General features: G+C 33.8%; 1 protein-coding gene and 1 non-coding gene across 2 annotated transcripts in view; one reads left to right on the top strand and one right to left on the bottom strand.

The window, feature by feature from the left end:
- Nucleotides 1-15,645, top strand: part of Nmdar1 (glutamate ionotropic receptor NMDA type subunit 1) — a 1,366,481-nt gene that overhangs the window by 374,351 nt on the left and 976,485 nt on the right. The window lies entirely within an intron of this gene.
- LOC111643602 (U1 spliceosomal RNA) lies at nt 559-723 on the bottom strand. Its single transcript, XR_002759724.2, has one exon. It is a non-coding gene; the product is annotated as a U1 spliceosomal RNA (small nuclear RNA).

The raw sequence follows: 15,645 nt of genomic DNA, 5'->3' as shown, positions 1-15,645 counted from the left end.
AGCTGCAAGGAAGTCAAAATCACAATAAAATTGTTTAGAATATTGCACTTGGAAGAGTTCTCAAACTTCAACTACATAAAACTGGATTATACATGTACTTGAATCAATATGCTGAAAGAGTTGTTAAGGGAATAAAAATAAAATAAAATGAAAACTGCTGATTAAGTTTCAACCAGCATTAATATATTTGAATACGCCGTATTTTACACTTTTTAAATAACCCCCAAAACATAACTAGGTTCTCGGCTTAGTAAAACTCTTAACTTTTGATTCAATTCTAAAATTTGACAAAGGTTATCATAAATTTTACGTAGGCGATCAAATGGTCATTTTTTAACAAGCAGCTACAAATCCGTGATATCAAGTCATTTTTAATAAAAGTATTACAGCCTCAGGACATGGCTATTGATATCAATTCCAACAATAATACACATTGTAGTATCATGAAGTTTAATCATATTGTTTTTATGTAATTCAGACTAAAAAATTTTATAGAAAGGCTCTAAGGCTCCACGAAACGAGTATTTAAAGGTTATATCACCCATATTTTAGAGTTACCTATGGCTATTCTCAAAGTAAATGCATAACTACCAAAACAAATACGTCTAAGATATCCACATTAGGGATATTTGCAAGGGTCAACCCGTCCGGAGTGCAATGGACGAATCTCACCTTGGAGAAACCGCCTTGTAGATCATGGTTATCTCTATGCCAGGTAAGTGCAACATCACTTTTATAGTCTTTTTTAATCAAGAAAAGATTCATCCAATTAACAAACTCATCGCCACAGTTTTACTAGATTGCAAAATTATTGAAGTCCTTCGACAGGTAACTAATTCATCGACTGCTGGCGTAATATTAATTACACACACACACACACACGCGCACACACACACACACACGCACACGCACGCATATATATATATGTACGTATATTCGACCAGCAAAGAGATTGAGTAAGTTTTCGTGGAGAAGTTGCAGCGATAAGGTGGCACTTGAAATTCTTGCAATGATGGTAATCGCTCACAATTATAAAAGGTGTATAAGTAGCTTGATATGTACTTCATCACTCCATCAACAACGGACATCCGAACCGTTAACACATCAACAAAAATGACAGTTCGGTTGTTAAAAGCTAATGCATTAGAACATTTTATATCTTAAGGTCTAGAATTAAAAGTTAAGGGCTCCAGTAAAAATAAATTTGTATGTTTTAATTTTTTTGCATTGAACATTAAAAAGATCCTATGCATTTAGTTACCTGCACCTATGAAGAGTCTATTGAATACTATGAGATTTACGCTCATGAAATATATGTACCTGCAACTCATTATAATAGTGATGAAATCCGTAAAGTAACTTGGCATCAAGACCTGTGTCTTCAACCGTCATGAAATTTCGTTTATGTTCATGCAAAGGTTGTAAAATTAGATGGTTATACGGGAGCAGCAAATTCTTAATCCTAGAACCACATCATCTGCTATCTATTCAAAGAATCCAGGCATGAGATGAATGCTATAGAAATAATTAAACATGAAAATGTGAGCCTGACGACTGTCATATATAATTGACTTACACTTAGTCCTCATCAGGATCTAATGACCGACATTGCAGGTTAGTTTAGAATTTTGGATGAAAGGACTCTAACTTATATTAACAGTTCCTTTGATGTCTTGATTTCTCTAAATATGATATAAGATTTTTCTGAACTCTGTTGCAAGATTTTTTTTAACATGGAATATGAAATATTACTTACTCGCTTAGGAACTGATTTAAATAGAGTCATGCAATCACAGATAGTTGCTAATGGTGGTGCTAATATAGTACCTGTCAGGAAAAAATTAATGATAGAAACTTTGGAACTCAAATGGTATATTCTTTATGTCTTGAAGTTGGATATTTATATAATTCGACTGCTTAGTTATTTACAGAAAGATAAATTAAAATTTATAAGTTTTTGAGTTTGAAAGCTTTGTGAATACTTATTTTTGTCTACAATATCAAAACATATCTGGACACTTAAAGCGTTAAATAAGTTGGAAAAATCATGTTTTGTAATTTTAACTTTTCAGACCAATTGTACAAAAAAAAGTGTTTATGCTAGCATGTTTGATCATTACAACATACAAAATGTGAAACTATATTTCAACTCGCAATATTATCTCTATGGTGAGTTGAATTTCGATATAGCAAAAAATCAGTTTGCATTGCCGTGTGACATGTATACCAATTTCCAGAATTCGTATCATAGTAAAATTCAGTAACGTTGTCAAGCAGAATCTAATTCTTTTCCCGTGTATCTCTTATCGTCATTGATTGCTCCAAGCCAGAAAGGTCGCTGAAAAATGAGTTTGGTTAACGTTCGTTTAGAATTTTAATCCCACGATGATCTTTCCACTGATACATCAGCTTATTGCTTGATTCTGCACGATCACATTGTTTAATACAACTTGTCGGGCAGGTCAAAAAACTTATGTTAATTAGTGGTGGTTCTAGGTGATGGTAGTTGGTATTAAATTAGAACGGCTTGTGCCTAGTTCTCTGATTACGATTTGCCTTTTAACTGACATGGAGAAAAGTCACAGCAACAGTAGCAGCATTAGTAGCTAGAACGGAGAAGAAGGAGGAAACAAGCTAAGACAAAAAGAGTGGAAAAAATTTAAAAGAAAATAGAAAAGAGGAAACTGTCACAGAAAAAACCTTAAAACGAATCTTAATATAAAAAAACAAAATTGTGGTATTCTCAAAGTCTTACTTCGATAGGCGCATTATGTAAGAGTGTAAATTAACAATCTCAGATTTGTGATTTAAAAAGAAAGTGTAATGGATGTGGATTTTGTACGTTACTCCCTCCTTGCCTGACACCCTTCACTCTACCGCTTTTAGCATCCTCCCCTTAACATATACTTGACGCCACGTAGCAGAGCACAAATTTTAATTTTATTTAACTTTTTTTTTTCTTTAACTAATTCAAGAAAAAAAAATAAAAAAAATACTTTTTGTAATTCTTGAACCCACGATCTGCTGCACACAAATCAAAGCTTTTACCTACTTGTACCTACACAATTTTTGATAACTGTTTATTTATTGATTCTTTTAATTATGAATCTTATTAATGTATGAATAATTTGTTTTATTAACTAATTTTTCATGTAAAACGTTTTTTTCGACAACTTACAAATTAGTATATTCTAGCCAAGCAGATTTTCTATATCATAATCGATTTGTTCGGCTTTCCGACCCACAGCACTACGAGCGCTCCAGATTTTTAGTTGAACATTTGTTCCTGCTCTAAGCTAACCCGAGTGACCTCGAGCAACTTCTACACACTCAGTATATCTATATTTATGGCCAAACGTAAACATTTATGGCCAAGACTGTAAATATAGATATACCGACTGTAAAGGAGCTGCTTAGGGTCGCTTGGGTTAGCTAGGAGCAAAGAACAAGTGTTTAGCTAAAAAGCCGGAGCGCTCTTAGTTGGAAACCTTAACAAATCTAATAAACATTTATTTGCTTGTCATGTATTTGTTGTATTAAAAATAAATAAATAATGATTTATACTGTTAACTATTTATTGTTTTTTCAAAATTTTTAAAAACTAAAAAAAAAGGTTTTTTGTGCTGTATAAACACAATAATTAATGTTTAGAGTGCGTTTTTTTTTTACAATTTTAACATTCGCGATTAAGGTGATCTTTTGACTAAAGGACGTTCTTACTATAGTAACCAGATAAAAGCCAAAAGAGGTGAGAGAAGCGTAAATATATGCAGCAACGCTGCCAATTTTTTTTATTATATAGATGAATTTACTTACCCAGTCTTACGCATGCATGACGTCTTCGTTGTTATGCTATTAAAAAAACAAACTTGTAGATCTGCTTAGAAATTAAATATGTTTATTTAAAAGTACTCTTTTAAAGATACAAATATTAAGAGATTTATACAGATCATATTAATGAATTTTCAAGTGATTTTCTTATAAGGTTACAATGAAATTGGGATTTTGTCAAATTAAATATATAAAAAAGAGAATAGTTAAACGATGTACAACTTTTTGAATATTTGTTTTGCTACTTTACATAAATGTTTGATGTTAGAATATTTTTTGTCATGAAAACTTATGTGTGGTTAAGAGTCTGAAGAAATATTTTCTGGCATATAATACTACCCTTTTAAAGAGAGTGGTACTACAGGATGGTTTCTCGTAACTTTTGAAGTACAATTATATTTTGTGTATTAAATATAAATGAGGAATCAGTGTGTAAGCGCATATGACAGATGTGAGCGTGATGTTAGAGATGTAATCAGCGCAACCGGTAGGGAGTTGTTTGATGAAAGCGTACAATCTTGTACTGGCCAGCCTATAAATTTTTTTATTGTATTGTGCCATAATATATTGTTTAAAACCGTTTAGTTATTAAATATTAAAATATTTATTGAAATCACCTCTAAATGACGTAAGTATACTCATTTCAACGACGATTGTACCACTTTGGTGCTCAATATTGTTTCATACAAAGTATATTTATGTTCATAATCGTACTATCTGCCATGTAATTTTATAAAAGTATAACTTTATACTTAAGTACCCAAGTACCCACTGTCCACTGGTTTGTTTAAAAACTTTTCCATTTATTGCACAAGCCAACCGTTAAAAAACTTACCACATCTACGTATAATATCAGAAACTTTTAATTAAGGCTGATGCATAACTCTGCATGTATCATTTATACATCAACAGTCATGAGACAAGGTCAAAGTGCAGAAAAAAATGAGTTCCATAGAAAATACAAGGAGTGTAAAAAGTTTGTTGACAGGTATGTGACGTGAGCTAAACAGTAGAAGAAAAAAAACACATAAAAATAATTTTAAAAAGTGATTTATTTGGAATAAGAACATCAAGTATCTAAAAAATATGACAGTGAGGTGTCATCTGAAGATTTTAAGTGCTTGTTGATAACTCATTACATAGTTGATCTGCAAAGCTTTAAACGCCTGTCAACAACTTAGTTCTGGAAAAATTAAATATATAACTTCGTTGTTCGGATGGTAAACTTATATTATTTGTCTTCAAAGAACCGTTTCTATGGCAACGAATAAATATAGAAGAGAAAACTTATCGTTAAATCGCTACTTTCATAATATATCATGAAAGTCGGGGAATTTTTCGTACAATAATGTACGATCAATTGTTCGAAAAACCTACATAATGCTAGAAAAGTGCATGTACTTGGCTCATTGAGAAAACAATGGCTGGAAAGGTTAAAATTTATTGTTCATGACACTACTGACTTAGGCTATCTTCCAACTAAAAAAATTAAAGTAACCACTTTTTTTCTGCATCACAGTGGGGCGTACAAAGCCAACTATGCGCATAATAATATAAGACCTTATAAAAAAATTTCTCCTAGATTTGTCTTGTCTTATAGAATGAGTTTTAATATTGCTTTTAGTGTTTAATCATGTATAAAGTCATTCTTTATTTCACAAATGTTACCTAGCAGTAAATAGGTGAGCTAATTTAGTTAGCTAAATTTTTTTGGCTACGTTTATTTTGAAGAAGTAAGATTTAATAATTGCACCTCACAGATAAAAGCATTTGGTTAAGGCTATCATTAGGCGTGCAGCTAAACTAACAAGATAAAGATGTCGAAAATCTTATTAAACCACTTTATAGGTACAAACAGTACTAACGACATACTTAGATTGATTTTAAGTCATTTTAAGGCTTACTTGAAGACATCCTCGAGCCATTTTATAATTATCTCTAAGATAATGCCTGATACTGCTAAAGATATCTTGAAGTTCTCTATAAGTTATTTTATGTAATACTTACTGTTGATAACCATCTTCTAGACATATTATTAGGGGTACGTAGCAACTCTTTAGTAATGCAGTTGGTAACGGACGTGACTATAACCTTCGAGACTAATGTTTAAATCAAATTAAAGGCAGGGAATTGTTTATTCTTGAGTTTATAACAACCAAGAATAATTGCTCTAATGCTTAGCGTGGCCTTGTATCCTCGTATGACTGGAGTGGGAGTGGTGTGCGCATGTGCGTGTGAGTGAGAAAAATAAAGATTATTTTTCAGAACCTCCATATGGGGGGGGGGGCTACAAGCTGCAAAGAGCTTATTTATCAACAAGTCATTGAACTTGAAGAAGAATGCCATGAAAAAGCCATGAGATCCTCCTGCGTGTATGTGTAGAAAAGCTTGGTGTCTCTGCTGCTGCCAATGTGCTCTTCACCAAGTCCAAACAAAGTACGACTGCTCCGATACTCAGTACTGCCTTGTATCCTCGTAAGAGTAATGTACGTATGAGCAAGAACGGTGGCGTTAATACTGCACATTTTTACCTGACTGGAAAAGAAATCAAGCTGCCAAGCTAATTTGCTAAGTTCAATGCAGGCATCCAATATTGGGCCAAGCTTGGCAGTAAAACGGTGCACTGATCAGGGTATGACTTGGCTTGACTACTTCCAAGTCACTACCAGAATTGGTTTACATATGTCTACAATACGTATAGATATTTAGCACAAAAACTATGTCTGCGTATGCCTTGCAAAAATTTTGCTGAGTATACCTATGGATTTTCTTAAATACCTATAGATATTCTATACCTACAAAAACAAATACTGGCAGTGACTTGGGAGCAGTCAAGTCCATTCAGGCTAAGTTGCACCCAGACCAGTGCAATGTTTTACTGTCAAACTAGGACCAACATTAGAATCTTTGCAGCCAAGCTTGGGCTTGACCACTCCCAGATCCTAATTTTTAATCGGGTAAATCCGTGCCACAAATGGTGATGTGAGTCTACGTTACCATCAGTGGCTTCATCAAAGTCTTAACTCAAAAGATACTTTATACGTTTAAATAATATACTTCTATAACTCTTGTGTTTAATTCATAATTCTTATAATAGTCTTAATTTGTTAGATTTACCTTAACTTATTTCAGTACTTTTTTTCTGTAGTCTTGGCTTAGCAGTGTCCATAAGAGGGGCAAAAGAGTAGGAGATATGAGGAGTAGTAAGCGTGTGGATAAAAACTTCTAGAAGGATTCATATGTAGTCAGGATTCTAATCCAGTAAGAATTGTAATCCAGTAAATATTCTAATCCAGTGAAGGGGTTAATCCAGTAAGAATACTAACCTACGTAGTATTTAAATATGGCTTTCTCCCATATTAAAAAATACTTTACGAGGGGTGATAGTAACTTGCACGATATTAATATTAACGGGTCCAAGTAGTCTTTGAAGTTTTCGATGAGCTATAAGAGAAAAGCCATTAGGATTGAAAAAATGAGATGACAAAGTAAAGACATAGTTGCTCCGTACGAAAAATCTTACCAAGTAGTGAGGATTTGTTATGATGGGTGACTAGGTCGCAGTAACTACTTCCAACATTTCATGATTTATGGTCTTGTATTGCTCGCTGACTGTTCTGTACAAGTATAAACTTTATTTTTATATCTTCTTTTTCTATACCTTAAAACTATCTTACTAGCCTATTTAAGTTTTTTGTCCATAACATAGTAATATCTTAGTTGAAGATAGTGAAGATTTTGTAAGAAAGCTGAGGTCATAATAATGTTTATAATAATAATATAAAATATTACTTGTCTAACTATTTTGTATCACTTCTCCATCTTCTTGAAAATCGTTTTACCCACCCTATAGCGCGGTCATACCTCATGCACGTTTGAACAGACAACGCATGTCACTGTACTACTTAATACGTTTAAGTTTAGCTCCTTAATTTTTAAAACTAAGGAACAAGCATGAAACATCGCTGTAACCCTGATTTTTTGCAACTGTCAGGTCTTTTTACCATTTAATTACATCGTTCAAAAATATCTCTTGAAAAAAAGTTTTTCACTGCCATTGATGAAAGATACGTTGACATGACGTGCTTAGTTTTACCTATGAATATATGTATATGAACGTTCTATTTTATGCTGACACTCTATAAACAAAGAACCTATTTATGCAGACTTTTACTGGCTTATGGTAGTTATCTTCATAAGGTTTTTATGTTAAAAGTTTGAAACTTAAAAGCACGTAAAGTCTGCATACGTCAGTGCTTCCATGGATATATACATATATCTGCCTGTATTATATAATTATTTTTATGGAATATTCCACAAAAACCTTTCACAGCACTCCACCATTTCCACAGCTTTTAGTGGTCCTCTACATAATACTCGCAAAACTTTTCTAAATTCCTGACCATTACCCTTCTATCTCCCCAGCACCCAACATTATTTGTGAAATCTTACTGATACCTTACTAATATTGACAAACACTGATAGCAACCCAGATACATACATGTAAACATAATGTTTCTTTTAGATAGATTTTATTTGCAAAATACGATGAGAAAAGCATTTAAAATAAGCTAATTTAAATCTATATGCGTACTTGTGAGGCTCTGCCTTCTGCGCGCTCAACGCTTCAACCCCCGACTTTTTAAGTTAGTTCAATACTTTATTTTTTCAGTTTGCTTTTTTAAGTCCAAAAAATAAATAAATCTTTGTAAAGTAGTTTGAGAGTTGAAACAGAGGTAGTGTTGATTTATAAGACAATTTTTTGCCTTATTTCTAATCGCAAAAAATATCCAAGTAATTCTAAATAAAATTTAAAATAATGTTAATGGTAGATACTTAAGTCCAATAGAACCTGCCTGGGGATTACAGGAATAACGAATTTGTGGTAGAAGTCACAATGTGTTTGGTTTGGCAATTTATTTAGAAAATGAACAAAAACGTATTCAAGAAAAAATAGAAGCAAGAATACACTAGTAAAATGAAAACCCCACTAACAGCATGGTATGCATTAAATTAAATAGAGCTGTCAGCTCGTAAGCTCACACTGGTGGGGCATACATCCTTAATATCTATACATATCAGCGTATGCTGTATGTATAGGTATTATGAATTAAAAACGTACTTTCGGCTAGGGAAGGGAGAAAAATACTATACGATACTCGGCCGGACAGTTTGAGTCGATGGCATGCAACTTATGAAGGCTTCGGCTTCGCCTCGGCCGTGATAAACTCGCAGCCGTAAACTCTAACGTTCCGGCCTAGAGTCATAATCCACTATTTATGGTCTATCTTGTGCGGGAAAATCACTTAGTCTTACAAAAAAAATTTTTTTCTCTCCGTTGATCAACCTAATTGAATATATATATATATATATATATATATATATATATATATATATATATATATATATATATATATATTAGAGTAGTCCTTCAGAAAAAAAAATTAGCTTTCTACTTCTTACCCCCTCGATCTATTGTTTGGTCAAAAAAAAAGGACGCGTGCCACTCTGGGTGATTTTTTTAAGTTCTAGTGACCGCTCTTACCTAAAAATGCCATTTTTTGCGATTTTTCGTGCAAAACAGGCGGCACACATTCTTGTTTTCCATAAATTCACTACAAAATTTTTATTCGGAAGTTTTTGGGGTTACTGAGTTTAGATATGAAGTCAGAATATTAAAATTTTCAAATTTAAGATGGCGGATTCAAAATGACGGATTCAGATTTTCAAGAAAACCAGGCAAATGGCTCTAAAACTGCATACTTGAGGGTTTTCGGGGTCGCTGAATATGAATCTGAAGTCAGAATATTGAAATTTTTGAATCCAAGATGGTGGATTCAAAATGGTACATTAAGATTTTTTTTCATTTATTAACGGATTTTTAATCCTTCAAAATAATTATATTATTATTACAGAATTTTTCAAATGTGCAAGTTTTCAACAAAAAAAAGAGACGAAGGGCTCTAAAAATGTATGCTCGGGGGGATTTTGAAGTTGCTGGTAACGAATCTGCGATCAGTTTTTCAAAATTTTTAAATTTAAAATGGCGGATTCAACATGGCAATGAACTTTAAAATTTTAAAATTTTCCAAAACTAACCTCAGATTCGTCAACAGCAACTCCGTAAACCCCCCAGTAATAATTTGAAGTGGGATAAGCTGTTTTTTTTCCAAATAAAATTACCACCATATTGGATCAGTCACCTTGAATTCAAAAATTTTGGAAAATTAACCTAAGATTTTTCACCAGCAATCCCAAAGAAATCTAAGTGATAATTTGGAGTTGGATATGCTTTTTTTAATAAAATTTTGTTATCGCCATATTGGATCTGCCATTTTAAATTTGAACATTTTTGAAAGTTAACCTTGGATTTATCATCAGCTACCCCAAAAACTCGTAAGTAACAATTTCCATCCCAAATAATTCAATAGAAAAATGCAAATGGAGCATTGTCTGTCAAGCGGACCCCCCCTCTATCCATCTAAAAAATTGACCTTTATTTTTAAATATTATACTGCTATACGTCCGGCTCGGTCTAAGGGCACTACACATGGGCTCTGAGCAGTTGGGATAGGGAAGGGAAGAGGAATGGGAGGCCTCCCTATTACAGGGAGAGGGGTAGGGGGTGACTAACCATTTATAAACCACTCCGCATTAGCCCAGGAACAATCTCCTGTGGGCCAGGGAAATCCAGGAAAACTCCCCGTGAGGAGAAATTCTGGGAAACCTGACCTGGAATAGCCAGGTGTAATGCCTAAGTTCATAACAGGCACCCCACCGACCGTGAAGACGACGTACATACCTAGGACTGAACTCCAGCAGTACACCTCCCGCCCACGTAGATACCCAGGACTGAACTCCAGCAGTACACCTCCCGCTCACGTTGACCACAGCAGTCCATAAACAGTTAATCGACCCACGAAATAAACAGCCAAGGCGAACGGCGAGACTCAAATGGATGCGGTTACCCATCCGAGTACTTACCGTGTCCAAAGCTGCTTAACTTCGGAGATCGACGAAACTGCGACTCTACTGCTGCGCCACCGAGTCGGTTCAAGAATTGACTTGAAGACTTTAATCTCTTTAACCACTATACTACTGTATTTGAGGCCACTGAACACGAATTTTATGGTATTTTTTCAAAATTTAAAACGGCGGATCTAATATGGTGGACAAAAACAAAAAATTACGCAATTTCGTAGACTAAAAATAATTGATTCAGCATACAATTAAAAAATAAATTTGTTTGTGATATTTTTTTGCTGAAGCACACGATAGAATAAAAAAAAATTTCTAGGTCTTAGAATTTATCAACTTTACCAGATTTACCTGGATTTCCATTTTTAATACAAAGGGAGACCCAATATCGTACGTTCTACATGAGTGTCCTAGTAGCCACTGATTCAAAATTTTCAGTGTTATATAAAAAATTTCTAGATCAGATATTTTTGGATATTATGTATTGAAAAATGGTTTGCGTAGGCATTTTTATCATTAGAGAATATAATAAATGTGAGGTTGCTGTCATAAACTTTTTCTTTACTAAGATTTAAATAATATATCGAATCATATGATTAGCCTATATCTTGAAAAGCTTGTGCTTTACTTTTAAGTAAATAAATAATCTTCTAGTTTCCTTTTACGATATATTAACATTATTTTTGATAGTTAATAAACTACTAGACACAATAATAAACTCAGCTTATAAATAATAATATTTCGTACTTGTTACAGTCACGAGATGTATGGTCTTGATACTGTATGTCATGTGTGGACCAAGAAATAAATGCATGATTTAATTCGATGTTACTAGCGTGGTATCAGTTTCAGTATATGATTGTAGGTAAGAACAAATTATTTTATCAATTATTATAAGTTTATTAATACTTGCATGCTTGTTCAATTTTTTTCCAGTACATGATATTGTATCAAATTGTGAAGAACTTATATTAATTGACAGGGTAGTTTCTTTTTACTAACAACCATATACCTAAACTAACACCACGCTAGTAACATCAAATTAAATCACGCATTTATTTGTTGGTCCACACATGATATACAGTTGTTTCCAAAATGTGCTACTAAATTTCCTGTAAGGCTCTTAGTTGAAGTAACTAGCTTACTATCCTTCCAAATGTATGATGACTGCACAAGATATTTATTTAATTGGAGAACCTCAAAAAATATTTACTGGCGATAATTTTCCATCGAAACGACAAGTCTTAAAGTGCTTATTTTATCAACTAAGAATTGAGAAAAAGTCAATGAAATTTAGTTTAATCCATACGATGAATAAGTTATATAATTTTGGGGCCACCAAGGATAATAATATTGAAACGAAAAAGATTTATAATGCAACTAGATCTTTAAAAAAAACTGTATGATAAGTGGGACTCTCTGAACAAAAATAAAGGTAGAAATCTTGAAAAAGAGAAAGAATTAAAAGCTGACATTTAAAATACTTTTGATATTAAGAGAAACGTTGTAGCACAAGATACAGAGGATCAAAGCAGAGCCTTGGACTCGTCGAGTGAAACTGAAAACATTCATGAACAAAAAATTGTTGAAATGGAATTGGATGAAGGTAAGATCATATATTTTTTGAAAATAAATAGTTAGTTAGAGGAGTTTGACAGTATAAGTGGGGTTTTTTCAAGAACATTTCGATAAAAAATATCGTTCTAAAGTACTAAAATTTCTAATTAACAAGTAAAACACACCATCACAAAACATTTAAAACTATTACACTATAATTCTAATATGTTTAATCAACAAAATTCAAAAACTTAAACCCCTTATTTCCGATTTAAAAAAATCTTTAGATACTGATAAATTATTGTTCAACATTCTTTATTTTGTTGTATAATTATTAAAATTTTCTTACCGAATCTGCTTTTCAGAGAAAACATTAAAAATGATTATATTGAAATATGAAAGGATATTCATTTTTTTATTAGTTACATCGAGTTAAACACAATATTTTGAAATACTCGTACGAAGTTAAAAATTGTATTATTGTTAATTCACTGAATTAAACTGTCAGTTTCTTAAAACATGTGTAATCAAATTAAAACAGATTGAGCATCTTACCTTTTGCGTATCATTTTGGTGGTTAAAATTATTTTAAAGGATTAAAAATCCGTGAATAAATGAAAAAAATCTCAATGTACCATTTTGAATCCACCATCTTGGATTCAAAAATTTCAATATTCTGACTTCAGATTCATATTCAGCGACCCCGAAAACCCCCAAGTATACGATTTTAGAGCCATTTGCCTCGTTTTCTTGAAAATCTGAGTCCGTCATTTTGAATCCGCCATCTTTAATTTGTAAATATTAATATTCTGACTTCATATCCGAACTCAGTAACCCCAAAAACCCCCGAATAAAAATTTTGTAGTAAATTCATGGAAAACAAGAATGTGTGCTGCCTGTATTGCACGAAAAATAGCAAAGAATGGCATTTTTAGGTTAGAGCGGTCACTAGAACTTAAAAAAAAACCCAGAGTGGCACGCGTCCTTTTTTTTGACCAAACAATAGATCTAGGGGGTCAGAAGTAGAAAGAAAACTTTTTTTCCTGAAGGACCACTCTAATATTTATATCACTCGTCGCAAAGTGAAAAAAAGTGTCAAAACTGCCAGACGCTAAATTAAGTGGTCCAACCATAACAACAGAAGGAATCCAGAGAATGCGGAGGTAAAGAGGGATAAATATTTAAAAAAAATTTATTAACACTGCTACCACAGTTTCTTGATATTCTGCACCTTGAAAACTACATGATTTAATGAAGTAATTAAAAAAACAAAACATTGATATCCAACTCGAAATGGTAAAGCTCAAACTATGAGAAATTTCAAGCCACTTGGGACTACTTTTACTGAGGAAGCCAACAAAATTTTGTTATTAACTCAATTCCAAATGGCAAAACAATAATCTCCTCTTTGCAAAGTTTCAATAATCCCCTGTGATTTTCCCGAGATTTTCTCTATAATTTATGCATAATATATATAGACATTGGTGGTGGGATGGCCCTCGTCCGTCTAATCCTTCCAATCTTTTTCCTCACCATTGACGTCAACAGCAGAAGTGCACACACTCTCGCACATTATCCCTCTTTTAGCCACCTAAAATATGTCCACTATATCTGTAAATCTACATACCAGTCACCCTTTTGCGTTTATACATATTATGTAGGTATTACATCGAATATTATCATGTGGTACGACGACGCCAGACAAGTGATGGTTTGGTTCTTAGTTACTTTACGCAGTGAGGAGTTTTTAGGCTAATATGTGTGAAAAAAGGAAAAAAAAGATGGTCAATAATGAAAAAGCATCATTTGTGCAGCGTGTATGAAAAAAAAAAAAAAACCTTTGCTATCAATTCATGTATTATGTCTTCAGATGATCCACAATACGTGCTACGCGAAGAGGTGATTGAAGTGGATCCTATAAAAGCAACGCGCCGTCCCTCTCGATCGATGGCGAGCTTCGATTACTTTGAATTTTGACATCGGTTTCAACTAGCGCTTGCTTAAGTCGGCTTTTCCGATTAACATTATCATCAGCTCTTTCCTGACAAGAATATGTATAACTTACACAGTGGTAGAAAAAAAATAGAATAAACCAAGTACGATCTTGATTCTTTGTTGTTGATTTAAGTGTTCCAAAGAGGCGATACGGAAATAAAAAACAGCCCCGTTACAGATCTTTTACACTACTGGGACTTCTAAAATAATACGAGTATTTTTCATCTATAAACATACAGGACTATGACTAAAGACTTTAACATACGTGAGAGATTTAAAAAGAAAAAAAAAGCAACTAGGGCAACAGTTAATCGGTGGACGCTCCTGCTTGCCTAACTCTATCTCGTCTCTGTATACGTATGAATACATTCTCTCTGAATGATTAGATGAACAATGCACTCGGTGCATACTCCCTTTAGATATATACGTGTACTTGCACAGGAGAGACGAAAATTGCGAGTTCGCGTCAATTGTAGTGGTGGCGAAGCAGTGAAATATATATAAAGGCTCTGTACCAAGTAGCGTGACGAAACAGCCGAGACGATGCACCGCGAATTAGACACCCTCCGTATATATATGTATTTCACTCCCACGCTTTTCCTCGAATTTTTTTCTCTCTCTCTTTTTTTCCTCTTTACCACTACTGGGGGTTCTCAGTGCTTCTAGAGCTCATCACTGCACGCTTGAAACTTGGATTTTTGGCCGTTTTTGTTTATCGTTAGCTGACACGGGATAGCAGAACAGCATAGCTGCTAACACGATGATTCATTGGTAGTTCCCATCAATGGTGCTTCTTTTTTTTCTCTTCCACGCATAAATGATGATAAAAAATGAGAGATCTACGACAGAGAGTATACCTGCCCAACAACAGTAACGTAAGTAAAGCTCATTTTAGCCTTGCACACGTGCAGGCACGTACTTATATACGAGCAGTGAGAGAAGTGGCTCTCTTTTAAGTACGCTCTCGTGTGTTGCCACTGTGCGTAACAAATACGTGAGAGAAGAGAGGATGGCACGGAGGGGTGGTGTTTCTCTCCCTTCGTCTTTCGCGAGAGAGCTCGCGCGAGCCGATGACTTGGTTCAGTTCAGCAACCTCCTCGAGAGAAAGAGCTGAGACTCGTGACGACAAGCGAGTGGCGAGGAAGAGACTCGTTGCTGCTGAGCTATTCTCTTTTGCTCGCCCTTCCGTTTGATGTCTTACTCCAAATAGATTTTTTTTCCAATTAAGTGAGGTTTAAGTACAGTATCTTCGTAAAAGGGGTTTGAAGTGTTGAACTCAAATAT

Source organism: Copidosoma floridanum, unplaced genomic scaffold (assembly GCF_036245765.1).
Source record: "Copidosoma floridanum isolate Cflo_tuat_1 unplaced genomic scaffold, Cflo_Japanese_pri ptg000017l, whole genome shotgun sequence".
In the NCBI taxonomy this organism is placed as follows: domain Eukaryota; kingdom Metazoa; phylum Arthropoda; class Insecta; order Hymenoptera; family Encyrtidae; genus Copidosoma; species Copidosoma floridanum.
The sequence above is the reverse complement of the archived record's forward strand: the minus strand, read 5'-3'. Positions and strand labels throughout refer to the sequence as shown.